This window comes from Squalius cephalus, assembly GCF_949319135.1.
Source record: "Squalius cephalus genome assembly, chromosome: 8".
Taxonomy (NCBI): Eukaryota; Metazoa; Chordata; class Actinopteri; order Cypriniformes; family Leuciscidae; genus Squalius; species Squalius cephalus.
This window is the reverse complement of record NC_137129.1, coordinates 9,558,160-9,573,986: the sequence shown is the minus strand read 5'-3', so window position 1 is coordinate 9,573,986 and position 15,827 is coordinate 9,558,160. Positions and strand designations below refer to the sequence as shown.

Sequence of the window (15,827 nt, the reverse complement as noted above, 5' to 3'; positions counted from 1 at the left end):
CCAAACTAAGGATTATAATATATATATATATATATATATACATATATATACACATAATTATCCCAAACACTGTAATTTGGGCAATAATAACGTGCTATGGAAACACTGCAGGCTGTGGGAGTGCTGGCATAGATTATTGTCTGCTGGGCCTTCTAACCTTCAAAGCATCTTCCCCGTAGCGTGCAGCCGTTCTGTAGAGTCGCCAGGCTGTTCCTGAACCTGAGGTGCCAATGAACGGCTGTGGTCTTAAATGATCCGGTCGGTGCCAGGCGGATGGGGAGGGGAACAAAGAGACACTGTGCTTAACACACACACACACACACACACACACACACACACACACACACACACACACACACACACAGACACATACACAAAGCCAGCTGTCCCTTGCTCCGCACTAACGCCCAGCTGTATCTGGTCTTTCACCAACCATCCCCCCATCATCACAGACCAAGACCAAACACAGTCCTTTCCACTGTCCATTTTCAGGATCTTCTCCTCAGTCAAACCGCCTTCACTGGGAACGCCCATTGCAATGCCAGCCTTCATTATGTATGTGTACGAGTGTGTGTGCCCACACACGCTTTCATCTCTGGGCCTCAGCCCTACTCTACCCATTCATTGGGGTTGCTTTGAGCTGTTATTCTTCATGGTGGTTACATTACTCAGGATGTCCTTCAATTGATGTAGATCTATTATAGGCATGGTTACCTTTTTTTGGGAATATGACGAACAAGAATGTCCATGATAAAGAAAAGGAAAAATCTATTTTAAAACACATGGGTGGAATTTACAGTGTCAATAGCAGTACAGGTGCAGGTTAGGAATCAATAGGCAAGGGACCAAGGGTAAAAAGATAAAGGGATCGCTCTTTGTTCGCTTTGTGTATGTGGCGAGAAGCAGGGTGTGGCCAAAAGCCATGGGAGTGGTCTCGAGTTCCATGAAGGAACCCAGGAAGGATAAGAGGAGGTGAGGTCAGGACAGGACTAAGCCTGGGACACTTTAAAGTCCACATGAAATCAAAATTGACCATATTTACTTTGTTTGCCTAAATTGATCGTTTTGTGGTGAACAATTCATCCATGCAAGTCAATCCACACAAAAAAATTTTTTGGCTTCGTAATCTTTAATCAAAATCTGAAAATGCCCAAACAAAAACAGTGGTTGTAAAAGAGTGGTTGTATCATCCTGATCTTTTTACTTAATACCCACTGAAAAAAAAAAAAAAAAAAAAAAAAAAAAATCTAAATTAATTTTAAATGTAGAAACTACAAACAAGCTTATTATAGAAAAAGTGTATTCATGTCATTGTATGTATGAATTACATTATTTATTTTTTTTTAAATGTACCCACATCCAGACAAAAAAAAGAGAGCATCATGTTATTGACACTTATCTGTTTAAGATGAACCAGAAAAATTTCAATATGCATCAGAAAATGACCTTCCTCTGTCTGCCACTCAAATGCCTAAAGATTCTATTACACAATTGTTCATATTAAATCCATTACATCAGCGATAAAAGTTATTCTCAGGGTTCTGTTCTGGCCATGGAGAGAGTAATAACCCTCTTGAATTTCATTATGATGCGATCAAACATCAAACAGGAAAGAACATAACACTCATCTCTGGAAAAACATTGTACACGTCCGTTAGCGCAGGAAATAGATGAGAGTGCACTGTAGGCGACACAGGAAGCAGCTCACCTGACTTTAGCTCAGACTTCCTCTCCGCTGAAGACGGATGTGCAGTTGTGTTTTTTTTTTTCTTTTCACTAACATGACTCAACTTCAGTCATTCAAACACAGAAAAAAATGCAACAATAAAAAGCCTCAGGCGACTGTTGAAATAAAACTAAGCCTGTCAGTAGATTCAATTTAAATATCTAATTTATTAGGCTATATTATATTATGACACTGGACAGAGGTAGATTTCTCTCACACATGCCTCACAGAAACAGGCCTGTCAGGGGTCAGACTCTGTGATAATGTCTACAGCAGGTGGTCAGTAGACAGATGCACCGGCTGCCAGAGTTCATAGCAGCCTGACAGAGAGTAAAACAAATTGATATACAGAGAAGAGTGAGAGAGAGAAAAAAGAAAGAAACAGCGGAACAGTAGTGAAGAAAACCACCTGCAGAACATTCCAAGCAGAACAGTAGCACAGGTCAACAATGTTTTCAGAGGAGACATTCCAGCACCTCGGAAAAAAAAAAGAGCAGCCATTTGTCTCTCCAGATTAAGACCCTGCAGAGGGGAGTGTATGGCCAAATTCAGCAAATGTGCATGCATATCTTCTTCCCAAGCCTCAGATTTTGATCAGTATGCTGTAAATTCAGAGGCTCAAACCACTAAACTTCAAGCTCCAGTGCATTTAGACAACAATTACAGTATGTTATGCCTAGGCTGAAATTCTAGACATCCACAATCTAAATAACTATTCTATGCGCACCAAAGGGATAGTTCACCCAAAAATTAAAGTCCAACTGAAATCAGAATTGACCCTATTTACTTTGTTAGCACATATTACTAGTCTTGTGGTGAAAAATTAATCCGTGCAAGTTAATACACAGAAAAAAATTGTTTGCCGTCGTAATCTTTAATCAAAGTCTGAAAAGTTACTTCCGGTCTGGAATGGCGTTCCTTCTCTGATGATGTAGGTTTGACGGGTTGGGTTGGGAAACGCTTAACCACTCCCCTCAAACTGTTAGTCTGTTATGAGCAGAGATGAAGAGGAGGAGCGCTAGAGTAAAACCCTGCCCTCTGTTCAATATTCCGTTTCACTGGGAAAAACGTCACAACACTGGAGAAAAGTCGTTTGTAACTTCCGGTTCACGCGGACTTTAAAATTCTATAATTTACTCATCCTCAAGTTGTTCTAAACCTGTAATTTCTTTCTTCTGCTCAATACCAAAGAAGATATATTGAAGAATATGGGTAACCAAACAGTTAATGGACCCCATTGACGTTCATAGTATGGGAAACAAAATAAAAAATACTATGGAAGTCAATGGAGTCCATCAACCTGTTTGGTTACCGACATTTATCAAAATATCTTTTGTGTTCAGCAGAAGAAATAAATTCATACAGGTCTTGAACAACTTTAGGGTGAGTAAATGACAGAATTTAAATTTTTAGGTGAACTATCCCTTTAAAGGGAGTGGTCTAGCACTGCTGCCCACTTTATCCTCATATACGGATAGCACTAGATAAGACACCCACCATCAGGTTGACAGATGCATGGAGGTTAACCAAGCCTTTCACACTGAGGAGGGTCAGTTTGACTATGATGAATCAACATTTAGATGATTTCAGGTAAAAGTTCATTTGTTTTTGTTATTATTCTTGGAGTACAAGATGCAGTTATTGATGGTCCATTGAATTACTAAGAATAAAAGCACACCTGACAAGGTCAACTTCTGTCAACCAATGAGGCGTAAGCATTCAGTTTTATACTATTAGTATAATAATACAAATAATAGTAGTAGTATTAGTTTCATATTTAGAAAAATTTTGATCCGCAATTAACTGACAAGACAACGACAACAATATAATAAATTAAATTTAAATTACAATTGGTACATTTATTTAAAATAAAATTTAAAATACAATTTAAAATACAATTTAAAATACAATTTAAAATACAATTTAAAATACAATTTAAAATACAATTTAAAATAAAATTTAAAATAAAATTTAAAATAAAATAAGCAATGCTGAATAATAATAATAATAATAATAATAATTTAAAATTAAACAAAATAAATAAATAAAATGGTTTGGCAATTAAATTAAGTTTGCTGGGCAATGGGTGATGACAATTGATGCTGTGATTATTACCTGGCATTCAACAGATGAATAAAACTAAGAGTGTGTAATTATTTAAATAAATAGCAGAACAAAGTTTGTTATGCCTTTTGTTTCATTGAATTACAGTCCACCCTGGAATAAATTTAAGAGTGACTTAAAGCATCACCACAGAAATCATCCCCAAAGCAATTGAAAATCCAGAAAGTGCACCAACAAAGTTTCTTTTATATCTGTAAAAACACACTAGCTATGTAAATATGACTGTATTTAAACTGTAGTGTACACTCTTCAATTCAATTTCGGCAGTGCATGCTCAAACTCTAAAGAGCAGCTTCATTTGTGTACACAGAGACACCCGCTGTTTACTGCTGCACATTCACAATCACACAGTAAAAGGGTCTCATCATCTCAGAGAAGCACTTCTACAGAGAATAAAAATCCTTGCTAACACATTACAGCATCCTAGATCTTTATCCACAAAGCTTAAAGTCAAAGCCAGACAGCCTTGACAAATTCAGTCTATGTCCACCCTACTCATATTGCAACCAAATGCAGCCTGATACTGTCACAAAAGACACAGACCGTTCTTGGCGAAACGCAAATCTTTATGATGAATCAGCCGTCTTTAAATGAAACCTTGTGAAGGATAAAAGAGTAACGTACAGTCTCTCCACTAGACTCATATAGCGCATGTCTGACACACCCAACACAAACATCTCTACTGGGGCTTGATGTAATTAGTCGTAATGACACTCATCAACTGGAAGAAAGGCAAAATGGGGGTGCAGTGTTTTCCTCTTTATGCAAACAAACATTCTGGGAATGGCATGCGCTGCTGTTAGACCTCACTAAACCTGAGAGAGATAGACAGAAAGAAAAAGAAACCGAGCTTCCATGGCAATAGTGAAATGCTTTAGCATCCCGTCCAGACTTTCACTTCCTCTCCCTCTTATCCAGATGTCCAACATTTACATATCTGACAGACAGATTTATCCAAATTGATTTATACTGCATAGAAGGGAAGCATATTAATGCATGCGTTCCCTAGAGGGTCAATGTCAATCTTTTTTTTTTTTTATGTTGGTTTCATAAAAACTTTTAATATATTTTCATGACATTTCAATGTAATGGCCCACTCCTGTCAACCAATTTTTTTTATATTATATGATGTTATTTGTCAACACCGTAATTCTCAATTTTATGTGGTGTATAACCAAGTAAAAAGTGATAACCTTATCTTTACAACTTGAATATATGAGTGTTCAAATCTTAGTTATCTTTAAAAATTTAAATATATTCTTCAAGGTAAAAGTTATTTTTAACCCATTCTATTAACCAACTATTAAAGGAAGTTTAGGTAGGATTTTTCTAAAAAAAAAAAAACCTTCCCAATTTGTTTAAACTGTCTTTATATACCAATACATAATTAAAATGTAAGTACTCTGAAAAAGAGAGTATAAAAATCGAGTGTCTGTAGACCTCTCACGACTGTTGTAAACACAGCTCATTATTTCCATTCACTCCACCCCCTCCCTTCTGAGCTCCTTCCAAAGCCACGCCCCCAAAACACATGAACGCGCGACGCCAAACGCTCAGGGTCAGCGGGAAGACGCATTTATTTACCTGAGATGAGTGGAGAGGAAGGAGCGCAGTGCATGCAGTGACATCATGTCAGAATCACATGTAATAAAATACCTAACTTTATCACTATAAATATAAACAAATAAGATTTCTTTTAGTACTCACTATCAAGCTAGCATATCGATACTGGTAAAGTTTAAAATATACTTTGTTTGATTCGGTAACAAGCTATATTTATAGGTAACGAGCTATATTTATAAGGCAAAGCTAAAAACAGGTTGCATTGATACACGTTTTTCCATCATCAGTTACACTGTGATCAAGGTGAATTTCGTGTAAGATTCATAACATATACGGTGTTTTGCGAGTTTCCATGATGAAAACATTGTTGACTCTAATGAGGACTACACTCCAGAGACAAGTACCGCTTCGTTGGTTTGAGGACAGGTCCGGGGTCGAGGGCGAAGCAGAGGAGGTCGTTCAAGAGTGCGGGCAACCAGGGTCCGAGGAAGTAGTTTTTGCCTTGTTTGCCTTCGCTGACTGCATATATGCAGGTGCTTTGAATTTTGAATGCTCTTTTTCTGCCATAATTTTACTCTTCGTAGGTTCCGCGCCTCTCTTGCGCTCCTCAAATCAAACGGGTGCGCGCACATATGGGCAGATCTAGCAACAGGGGTGGTAGCCATGGTTGCGAGAGTGAGTGACAGTCACCCAAACCAATCAATTGTTTCGTCCCGAATGGAAATAATGAGCTGTGTTTATTGCAGATTAAAAGGTCAACAGTCACTCGATTTTTATACTCTCTTTTTCAGAGCACTTACATTTTAATTATGTATTGGTATATAAAGGCAGTTTAAACAAATTGGAAAAAAAGTTTTTTATAAAAATCCTACCTACCCTACCTTTAACTCTTTCCCCGCCATTGACGGAAATTTCCGTCATTTGTGAGGAAGCACTTTCCCGCTATTGACGGAAATTTCCAGCTTTCCGTATTGTCTCTATTATACAGTAGGAGGCGCTATGACACATCTTCTGAAGGAGTACTTAATCACCTGATTAAAACATGCGGGTAAAAATGCAGGAACAAGCGGTCTTATGTGTAATAATAAGCTATGCATTATGTAAAATAACGCAAACATCAACATTGAACTGCATGTAAATCAAAACTGCCTAATGTTACCGAATGAAATATTGAGGCGACCCAGGACGAGCTATAGGACTGTGAAGCTTTTGGGGGTGTTGATAAACTTGATCTACTACATTTATGTTTTGATCATCATTCTGAATCCGATCTGGATGTAGTTTTTTACAAAAATATGATTCTCAGCTTTTTGCTCAAAATGCTTTTTTATTAAACTTACCCCATTCAAGTGTTGATAAAAAAAAGAATGCATGAAGCTAGCCTAGAATATAATTGTTCTGTTTAAAAGCAGAAGGTCTGATCATTCTTTTGATATATTCCCTGTTCATACAACAAAATATTCTGGGGGCCATGAAATTTGGTGAAAATTATCAAAAACGCTGCATGGCAAAGACACTTTTTTTTTTTTTTTAAATCACTGGCAGGAAAAGAGTTAATTTATACTGTAAATATCATCAAGTCTTTGGGGAGTTACACCACATTTTCACATAAAATTGTCACATAATGAAGAAAAAAAAGTTTAAAGGCAGTGTCTACAGCTGTTTCCCTATTATTATTTTTTATGCCACCCAAAAATATCTAAATGATTTTTAATTCAGACATTGAATATAATGTATTCAAGTCATTGTATGGCATGTATGAATGGTACTTTTAATGTATTTAAAAAAAAAAAAAAAAGTCATCATCAACCCATTCTCACTCATCTCAATGCCAGTTACTCAGCAAACTAATTGACTTTAAAATCATGAATTTGCACTTGCCTATTTGATCCCAGAATTGCCATGAGCTAACATGAGGATGATGCTTAAGGTCTGTATGTGTTAACAGAGAGCCAGTGAATCAGTGCTATAGCAAACACAGCAAATCCAACAGCTCACAACAGCAACAAAGACAAATCTTAACCCAAGATGAAGTCCTATCAAAGTAGATCAAGATGTGGGCCATTAGTGCTCAACTTTAAAGCCGCATGATCCACGTGGAGAGGATCAAAGCTGTATTTGTGTTGATCCCTACAAATCAACACTGTTAATATTGTCATCCCAACCTCTTGCTCTTTTAATGGAGTAAGTCTTGGCAAAGTGACGATAACACCATGATGCAGTTTGAAATGCTCGCCAGAGGGATAGAGAGTGAGCCGCCACACGGCTTTCCAAGAGAGAAAGTTTTTACGGCAAGTGCACAGCTGGAGCACACAGCTGGACCGATCACGAGCGTGCAGCTGCGATGACCTGAGGCTCACAAAGACGATCTGTGCCCGCTCAGAGACAACGGACTGTGCCAAATCAGTACCAGCCGGGCCAGTTCAACCAAATGTTAGTACATACAAGCGGCGCCACAGGATCACTGGCTTCTCAAGAGCACAGGTGCGAGGAAAAGCTTCAAAATGTGTTGCTGGCACAGTCTAGAGATGACGCCGACCCAACCCAGTCACAGAGGACGTCCAGACAAGGGACTGGACTAGATCCATTTTTACAGAACGTGGTCTAAACAAAGCTTTCTAATGACCTGGTTTTACTCTCACATCCACTGGTTTTATCCAAAGCAAGGAAGTAAGCAGAACAGCTTCAACCCAAAAAGCTATGACAGCATCACAGGTTCTCTTCACACTTCCACCGACACGTATTATGCGACTTTAACACCTTCATTTAAACCTGTCTGCTTCTTTAATTAATGTAATGCCAGAAGCAATAATTAAATGCACTGCTTGCTACATTATCTACTAAAGCAGGAAATTGATCTAGGCAGGCAATGCTGGGGGCAAACGGGGTGTTCAGATGATATCTGCTGCCATAAGGAACAATAGTAACAGGCATCTGGTGTTAGCAGGAGGTCTCATTCCAGAAAGGATTTTATTAGACAAAAATTTCTATACTGTATGTAAGTGCAAGAGCAACATTTTTCCAGAGAGAGAAATACTCAATAAGAGAATTTTAAATATACTACTGTTCAAAAGTATTCCCCCGGTTTCACTGACCAAGCCTAGTCCCAGACTAAAATGCATGTTTGAGCTGTTTGTCTCACCAGTAATGCTTTTTTCTAAGGCAATTTTAAAGATACTTAAATATCTTAATTGAAACAAGGCATACCCCTGGCTTAATCTAAGCCCTGTCTGTGAAACCAGACCTTAGAGTCCATAAATTGACTAATTTATTTTATTTTTTTAAAGAAAGAAATTAGCCGAATACGTTTATTCAACAGGGACGCATTAAACTGACACTAAAAGTGACAGTAAAGATATTTATAATGGCACAAGCAAGAATACTGAAAAAGTAAACTACTTTTAAAAATATATTAAAGTAGAAAACCGTTACTTTAAGTTGTAATAATATTTCACAATATTACAGTTTTTACTGTCCGTATGCACAATTCATCTCTTTTAAAAATCAGTTCATCTTAAAGGAGAACTCCGGTCAATTTTAACATTGAGCTCATTTTTTTGTACATTTGGAGTGCTGTCAATACAGAGAATTGTTAGAGATTGCCAAGTTCACGCGCGTGATCATAGGTAACTAAACCTATGCGCGTGAACTCGGCTATCGACTACTTTGGACTTCAACCGAAAACAGGATGTAAACACAGGTATTTGCGCTGGCTTAAATAACATCATTTTTATACATATCTTTCACATCTACTGCAGTCAGATTCACTCGTGTTCACTCCGAAGGAATCACTCACATTTTCTGTGCACTTGTAATGACACATCAAGGATGTTAAGAGGCTAAAAGCAGGTTTAAAACTTGCCCCATTGAAGTCAACAGGGTGCAAATTTTAAAAATAGAATAACTCGGTGTAGGCAACACCGATTTTTGTCGTTGTTCTCTGTATTGACAGCACTCCAAATGTACAAAAAAATGAGCTCAATGTTAAAATTGACCGGAGTTCTCCTTTAAAGTCAAGGGCAATGTGTAAAAGCACTTTATGATACATGATCTTTATGATAAAGAAGTACCGCAGTCATCATCAATGGACAAGGAAATCTAAGCGCACTCTCAGTAAAGACATACAGATTATTATTTTCAGGCACTCGAATAAATTGAATTACTAAAAAAAATTTAAAATTGCCTGCATGCTCTTTAGTCGGCATATTTTCATGTCAGTTTCTGCCTTTATAAACCCCAATTTTATTCCTTACATTTGATTTAAAAAATCCAACCATACGTGCATTTTATAATTGAATAAAAAAAGTGTTGTTTTTTTTTCTGTCAAAATGACACAATTTTCACATAACAACCTCTGATGCAATTGGCTTTTACAAATTTGCATGGGTACGTACAATAGTTTATCTATATTACCACACTGGAGATGCACTCAGCTAGAAGAAGAGATGTTTGGCACCAAAAGAAGACAAAGCCAAAACTTCTCGCTTATTTTGGTGGAAAGGAAGATAAGAGAAGACAGAGATGAGAACATTAGACAAGGAACAGTTAAGAATGTACCCCCCCCCCCCTCCCCTTCCCCCCTCACAGTGTGAAAGAGAGAATCACTTGCAGTCAAGATCTCATCATAAATTGGCAAGGTAGCACTCAGAGGTGAGAGACTGAGAAACTGCAGAAAGTAATTTATATATGCATGCCGCACATGTGCAGAATTTCAATAAGCCGCTCACACAGTGACTCCGTAAACTTCTGACTCTCTTAGAAAACTCATCTGATCTTAGTTACTGCCTCTACCGCACACAGAGACAATGATAAACCCCCCCTGACTCCAACCCAGAACTGAGAACAATGAAAAGCCTAAAAGCATTTCTTATGTGACTTAAGATGCTTTCCCTCATGAGTTTATGTCGCAGACATTTTAAATAGGATAAGTACTTGAACGCATTGCACACATTCATCAAACTGCTGAGGCTTAACAGTACAAGCTCTGACACATTACACCATGGTGCTCATTTGGGCTCTGTGGGTTCGAGTCCAGCTCGCAACACTTCTCCTTTCACGCTCTACTCACTGAAAATGCTGTCCTATTTCTCACTTAAAAACAATGGTTCAATGGCATTGAAGAGGTTCCCAAAAAAATTATTTAATCGAACAAAGAACATTTTAATAATCTAATTATCTAAAGGACCCTTTTCCACTGTAAAGAACATTTTGTGCAATGGAAAGGTTCCATGGTAGACCATTCTCAGTAGTAAGTTAACTGAGTTATGGTCTGGCAAAGCTTCTTTAATAACTCATTTCCAAAGGGGCGTCACCAACGGACTTCGCTCAAATGCCTCCGGGCGCAATTGGATAGACCTAAAACCAATCAGTGCGATCGTCGTCGTGTAAAGCCATTATGCTGCGTCCCATCCCAATTCGCCTAAGTTAAACTACGCCATAAAAGTATGTACTCTTTTTGTGAAGAAAAGGTATTTACTTTTGAATGTGTAGCAAAAAAAGTAGGCAAGCTTTGGGACATACTACTTCATCATCTTTATCAGACGGATCTGTCGCGTGCATCCTGTCACGTAAACTGCCCTGTCAATCATCTTGTCACAGTTAAAATCCTCTATTAAATCTAATTTAATTTCCTACCGTTTCAGAGAGAAATGTAGTAGCATGTTCATCTGCCAGTGGGTCTTTCATGGAGACTGTCCTCATGTGTTTGCAATTTGAATATAATAATGCATTTAAAAGTTGGTGCGCTTCACCAACGGACGTCGCTCAAATGCCTCTGGGCGCAATTGGATAGACCTAAAACCAATCAGAGCGATCGTCATCGTGTAAAGCCCACCTCAACGTTTCTGATTGGTGCCGCGATTTCGACGGCTTGGAAATCGGCTTGAATGAGCTCTTTGCCAGACTACTTGCAGAGCAAATCTAAATTTGCCGGAAGTTGTCTGGGTTTTCCCAGGCTAGTTCCGTGGAGGTTATTTTAAGAGTGTATAACAAAAAATAACATCTACACAGTGGCACCCAACAGACAGAATCATGTCTACAACCAAAAAGATGCATTTGACATTAATGTTGTGATGTGACTCAATGATCTCTGACCCAGAAAACACGCTACATGCCACATAACGTACACTGAACATGCTTACGTTTGACCAAGAGCGCATGCATGTGATCTAAAGGACCAATGGGGCAAGACGCTGAGCTCACACTTCCCTCAAGACACAAAAGTGACTCAACAACATGAGGATAAAGACTGTCACTGCAACAAAACACATTCTCATCTGGACTCCACAAGACCGCATCAGAAATACCCTCAACTACAAAGTCAAGGAAATATATGCATGAAAAGGATGAAGACTTTGAGCTTCTGATAGTTTTTCAAATGAAAAGCAAGGAACTATTTACTTCCCAGAGGGCATGGAAGTCTCTACTTTTTACAGATCTCATTTCTTCCTCAATTTTTACACGCTTCAAAAGCTCTTCAGAATAAAAACCACAATATATAAATACAATATATCAGTGTGTAAAGAGTTGTTGGTAGATTAAAAGTCTCATTTAGGACTGCAACAATGATAAAAAAAAAAAAAATCTACAAAAGTGAATCTCTATGGATGAGCACCATCCTGAAATCCTTATAACATAATTAAGATTCTGTGTGCTACTTTAATTTGAAGAAGATAAATATGGGAATATTATATGAATGTTTAAAATAAGGAAATGTTGGCCTAACTACATTTTGAAGTTACTGCATGATTTTACCTCGGTAATGCTGACTAAAGCAAAGTATCAAAAATGCATAAAAACAAATATGAAATAGGCTACATTCATAAAATGCTTCATATCTGAATCTCTGTTTTTGTGTGTGTGTGTGTGTGTGTGTGTGTGTGTGTATTGCTGTCGGCTAGTGTTTTTGTTTGATATGTTTTTTTGTGCATTTTTGTATGAGTCATCTTAGTAATACAAAGGCCACACAACTTCCTTTCATACATTTACATTTTAAAGGGACCGTTCATTCAAAAATGTAAAATCTGTCATCGTTTATTCACGTTAGCGGAACACAAAAGGACACGTTAGGCAAAAGACAAACTGTCAAGCTTCAGTCACCATTCACTTGCATTGCATATTTTTTTGCCTACAATGTAAGTAAACGGTGACTGAGACTGTCCCTCTGTCTCACATCTCTTTTTGTGTTCAACTGAAGAAAGAATGTCGTATGGGTTTGTAACGACATGAGGGCGAGTAATATGCATTATAACACAGCCATAGAGTACAAGATATCAGAATTGGGTGATCTGTCCCTTTAACTGGACATTTATTTCACTCACAGTCGCGTGCAATACAAAGCCAAGCAAAGTATCATTCCAAAGTCCATGAGGGGCTTCCATTAAATAAATAAAATAAAGTTTCAAAGAACATTAAAGCTTTTGCTTGTCTATTTTGCTGGTCTTCCCTAAAGAGACAAAAGAGAAGTCGTTGTCATTGTGCAGAACTCTCTAATGCACCTTGTCGACATAAACTGTATCAATCGTAAAAATACAACCACTGGTGTTTGAAACACTCTTTTGACCCCATGTTCATGTTTAAATGCGTGTGTGGAATAAAGTACGCATGAAGTAAAGCACAGTCAGTCATGCACTAAGCTCTGTCAAACTCTCCACCCGCTGCGATCTGTCTGTTCGCGCTCATAGAGGGGCTATTCTCGAATCACGAATGTCTCACAACTGCACACTACAGGGCTTAAACTTCAACCAGCAAGAATGAAACAGCACGAAGTGGCCTGTGGTCGCACCGATAACAGAGGAATGGGCAATGCGTAATAAAACGTACAAACCTGAAGCGGTGAGGCGACTTTTCCTCCTTCCAGGGATTGATGTTTGGGAGTTTGTTGCATGCGAGCGCTCCCTCCCTTTCTCTAGCGCACTAGAATGATAGTGCTGATGTTGTTTTCACTTCCTCTTTCCTCCTCCCCCCGGCTGTTGATTGGCTCTGCTGTTTCAGTCATCCACCAATAACAGCAGAGTAAGACCTATAAAAGCGCATCAGTGTACTTTTTCAATCTAGTCTAGTGGATATTGGCTATTGATTGTGATGGCTGCTTTTGCTTTTTTGTATAAAATAGTTTTCGGCATGATTTAAGTGCATAGTATAGTTAGAGACATAGAGACTTCCATAAAAAAGCTACAAATTACCTTATTTTAAAAGCTTGAATTATTGCCAGCAAGTCTATATAGGAAAATATGATTAAAACAGAACATCATTGCCTGGCCATTTGTCTTCAGGACATAGTTGGCGTTTTGTAAATATCTGTCCATCAGATGTCTGTCCTCACAATGTCCACACACACAGGCGATTGATTATCTGTCCCACACAAAGTGATGTATTAACCGTCCCATGCTGACATCATTTGCCTACTCCATTTTGGTGATTAGAGAGAGGATGTAATTCTTTAAAAGCCTTTAAAAGAATGTCTAGAATTCTGTTAAGAAACGCACATGATGTAAAAGATTATGTAAACCAAAATCCAGTCTACATGCAATACCTCTGTGCTTCAGTCCATGACAGCAGAGGTGATGTTACTTTTAGTTTTTCTCTCTATAAAAACCATTATGCAAATACACATCATGGGTCAGTCTCTGCAACAGCTCTTCTCTGAACGCTGTGACATTCTTTGGAATTAGGTTTTTTTTTTTTTGGACTATGTGAAATGAACAACTCTAGTTCTTCAGGAAATGAAACTGCTGAAAACCAAAACCATACTCTGCATCATTGGTGTAAATGACAATGCAATGTTTTGGAAATTTATTTTATTGTAAATAACACACACACACACACACACACACACACACACACACACACACACACATCAGTCCAGCAGATATACATATTGTATACATAAGTGGACATTAACAAAGTACATTTACTTGAGTACTGTACTTAAGTCAGCTTTTAGATATCTGTACTTTACTTGAGTATTATTTTTACTGGAAACTTTTTACTTTAACTTCACTACATTTGAAGGACAAATACCATACTTTTTACTCCACTACATTTCTGTCAAGGTCCTTGACGTCAGTCAGGGGATTATTTTAGTTGCAAGGGGTTGCATTTTGGTTGGAAATGAAAGTCGGACTGACGTCAGAAACCGACGTCAGACAGACGTTGGATTTTGGCTAGAAATGAAAGTCGGGTTGACGTCAACATCCAACATCGGACAGATGTTGTGTCCAACAGCATCTGTCCAACGTTGGAGATTAACGTCAATGTGACGTTGGATTCTGACATCAACCTGATTTTCATCTTCTAAATGTGAATTTTGTCATTGTTTTGGAGCACACTAGCTCCAAGCTGGCTAACATGTTCATACTAAAAGCCAAAAAACTTTAAATATTGGGTACTATTTGAGGGAACCATTGTGGACATTACTGAGTGCACTTATTCAATCTCACATTCAATCTCACTACTGGAACTGTGTTCTAGAAATAAATTTGATATTGACATGAGGGTAGGTAGGTAGGCATAGATTCAGAGGCATATGGTAGGCTACTACATACAACAATGCAACAATAATAAAACAATGCATTGACATTTACTTTTTACTTCTGATATTTAAGTACTTTTAAAAATGAGTACTTCTGTACTTTTACTTAAGTAAAAATCGGTCCTTACAACCTTTACTTGTAACGGAGTAATATTTGACCAGTAGTATCTGTACTTTCACTCAAGTAAGCAAGCAAGCAAGCAACTTTATTTATCACATTTTCAAACAACAGACGTTGCCCCAAAGTGCTTTACAAAACTGATGACATTAAAATCATACAACAAAACAAACATAACTTATTCAAAATCTAAAGAAAATAATTAAGTTTTTAAATAAGACTTAAAAGTGGCAATTGATGGAGCTGACCTCACATGGAATGGGAGACTATTCCAGAGTTTGGGACCAACCACGGAAAAAGCATGATTGCCGTTGATCTGAGGACCTGAGAACTAACATAGTCGGGGGGAGACCAATATATAAAGAATTACAATAGTCAATCTTTGATGAGATAAAAGAGTGAACCACAATTTCCAAATCCTTACTGGATAGAAAGGTTAGTTGACAATACCTACAGTATCAAAATCGACTGCTGGCGGTAGATCCTTTTCCTATTTAGCACCAAAACTTTGGAACAATCTTCCTAACATTGTCCGGGAAGCAGACACACTCTGTCAGTTCAAATCTAGACTAAAAACACATCTCTTTGGCCTAGCATACACATAATACATTATAGACTTCTATAATTCAATGTTAGGCTGCATAGTTTAGGTCAGCCAGAACCGGGAACACTTCCCATAAATCCTGATGTACTTGTTACATCATAAGAAGGATGCTGTTTACGATAATATTAGTCTCTCTGTTTATCCAAGGTTTACCGCAGTC

General features: G+C 37.9%; 1 protein-coding gene across 4 annotated transcripts in view; it reads right to left on the bottom strand.

The window, feature by feature from the left end:
• Window positions 1–13,368, bottom strand: part of elmo1 (engulfment and cell motility 1 (ced-12 homolog, C. elegans)) — an 89,967-nt gene extending 76,599 nt beyond the window's left edge. For 3 of the 4 annotated variants that reach the window (XM_079880142.1, XM_079880144.1, XM_079880148.1), the window contains exon 1: window positions 13,239–13,340. The gene's annotated coding sequence lies outside the window, so the exon portion shown is untranslated. Of the gene's footprint in view, window positions 1–13,238 lie in introns of all 4 variants that reach the window. The other variant, XM_079880146.1, reaches the window with a different exon arrangement.
• Between the last annotated feature and the right edge of the window lie 2,459 nt (window positions 13,369–15,827).